General features: G+C 40.3%; 1 long non-coding RNA gene across 1 annotated transcript; it reads left to right on the top strand.

Moving 5' to 3' along the window:
* Positions 1-409: 409 nt before the first annotated feature.
* LOC127106556 (uncharacterized) lies at positions 410-926 on the top strand. Its single transcript, XR_007795418.1, has 3 exons — positions 410-552; positions 665-746; positions 871-926. It is a non-coding gene; the product is annotated as an uncharacterized LOC127106556 (long non-coding RNA).
* Positions 927-2,325: the final 1,399 nt, after the last annotated feature.

The following is a 2,325-nucleotide window of genomic DNA, read 5'->3' as shown; positions in this document are numbered from 1 at the left end:
AACCCTCAATCTCACTCAAACGCTCTCTCAGCTCACAATCTCAAAGAAACATTCTCTCTCAACTCTCACAAATATTTTCAAACAACAATCATATGAGAAGGATAAAGAGAAAGAAAGAGAGGTCCTTACAAAGTGTCACTGCGGTGGTGGTGAAGGATGCGAAGCTGGCCTCCAGGTACGATTTTGGGGTTTTAGGTTTTCTTTGTTTCAGATTTTCGCCTCCAGGTACTTCTGTTGTTTTTTTTTTCCACTGATTTGCCTTTCCTCTTTATATTCTGTGAATTAGGGTTTCAAAAGGGTCCTTGATGTTCCAGAAAGGTAACTCTGCAAAGCACTTTGGATGCTCAGAAATTGGATTGACCTCTTTGATGTTAGGTTCGAAAATGGTAATTTGAACCTTCACTTTCTTCCTTGAATTTCATCTCTATTCCAATTTGGGAATTTCTTGAATTTTTACTGCTTGGTAATTAATTTTGCCTTTTTACTGCAATGAAAAATGGTGAGCTTGGTTTGATGCATCCTTGTTCATGGTTTAACATCTTATTACAGAGGGTAATGTTCATTTCTCTTGCTGATTTTGTTTTGAGATCTTGGTACTGCTGCAAGTCAGGTCTGTTAGCTGTAGTTGCTTGGGACTTCATGGTTCCGTTTGAGTTTGAAACAGGTTTTGGTGGTTTGGCTTGATGCAAGTTGGTACAGTCATGGTGTTGCAAGGCAAGCAAGGCATGTGTTTCAAATATAAAATGGTACTGATAATTGCAGGATTAATACTAGTTGAATTGGTCAAAATCAAATGCCATGTAGTTATGATCAAGGTATCTCGACTTAGCCATTAGCTCATGTTTTCTTGCATCTTTTTGCTTGGTGCAGGATTATGGTATACATTTGGTTCAATTTTGGCCTGTGCATGATGGCATGGTAGGGAAAATGTTGATGTTACTAACTTGTGAACATGTTCAGTTAAGTCTCAATGTTGCTGAATTTCCAGGATTTTATAGCAGTGTTTACATGCTGATTGCACTGTAGCCTTGTTGTAGCAGGTAGGTTCATTGACTTCTATTGCATTGGAATAGCAGGATGTATCACAGGTCTGGTATCTTAGTTTGCCTTACTGCTAGATGTTGTGGAATGCCCTTAGGAATAGTTATTGCATGACCTGATGCAGGCATTTGCTTTGGCCTTGCTACGACAGCTATTGTAAGATTGTCTTGGTTCATAGTTTGGTAGGTGAGTCCTTTGTCTCATGTTCTGGTTCAATGCCTTATAAGTTTTAATCCCACTATTTGCACTCAATTCCTTGCCCTCACTTGTTTCTATTCTTTTATTGCAGATCTGGTGGTCATGTTGTTTGGTGATGATGGATTGCATTTGCCAAGTTATTTCATGCTGTTTTGGACTGAACAGCTTGCCTGCTTTCACTAAGAACCTTGGTTGCATGGCTTGGTTTCAATTCCCATATGTAAGATCAAATTGTTATCAGCTAGTTCCATGCCCATTCATACTGATTTATGTATCCCATAAGTTATGATTTATGTTGTATTGCCTTGAGTGCATTGCATGGCTGACTGTTTCTGTCTTGGTTTTGCAGCAGGATAACTAGCCTGGTTCAGCTAGTATGCACCCTCGTAAGGACAGTAGCATCATGGTCTATATGGATGGATACTTCGATGTGTGAAGTTGCTATGGCCTTGCAGGTTCACATTGATCTCAGGTCACAAATGGAGCTGTTTGGATTATGGAACTGTTATGACTGAACCATGCTAAGTGCTTTCCACTCTTGAACTTCTTTGTAGCTGTTATGCCCTGCTGTTGTTGTGCCTTGGCTTGATGACTATTTTGGATGCCTGCTGCATGTTGTCTTAGCATGATTCTAACAGCATTGCATTCAAACTCTGATGTTTGGTTGGTTGTGTTCTTGAACCATGACACTATCTAGAACAGTACTTTGCATTACATTGCCCTGATAACTGAGTCTGCTAGCCTTGTTTTGCTACAGGATTTGTGTTGTAGCCGGCTAGCATGATGATGATGGTATGGTGCTTTTGCAAAGTAGGATGTGACATGGGCTATTGCAGCAGTATTGGCTAGATCATTCGCATCCATGGATTTGTTGCACATGTATAAGGTTTTTGTTGCATCCAAAGGGCATGAGCAAAGGATAATGGTTGAACTGTTAGGGGCTCCTTGGTCCATGGTTAGGGGCAGGCCAATGGCAAATGGTTAATGGTTCAAAAGCTACAAAGTCAAGGTGCACCACATGTGTTACTTGTAATGGAAGCTACCAAGAACGAACATAAATAAGCATGAGGGTTGGATGACACATTG

The sequence above is a fragment of the Lathyrus oleraceus genome, chromosome 7, assembly GCF_024323335.1.
Source record: "Lathyrus oleraceus cultivar Zhongwan6 chromosome 7, CAAS_Psat_ZW6_1.0, whole genome shotgun sequence".
NCBI classification, from domain to species: domain Eukaryota; kingdom Viridiplantae; phylum Streptophyta; class Magnoliopsida; order Fabales; family Fabaceae; genus Lathyrus; species Lathyrus oleraceus.
The sequence above is the reverse complement of the archived record's forward strand: the minus strand, read 5'-3'. Positions and strand labels throughout refer to the sequence as shown.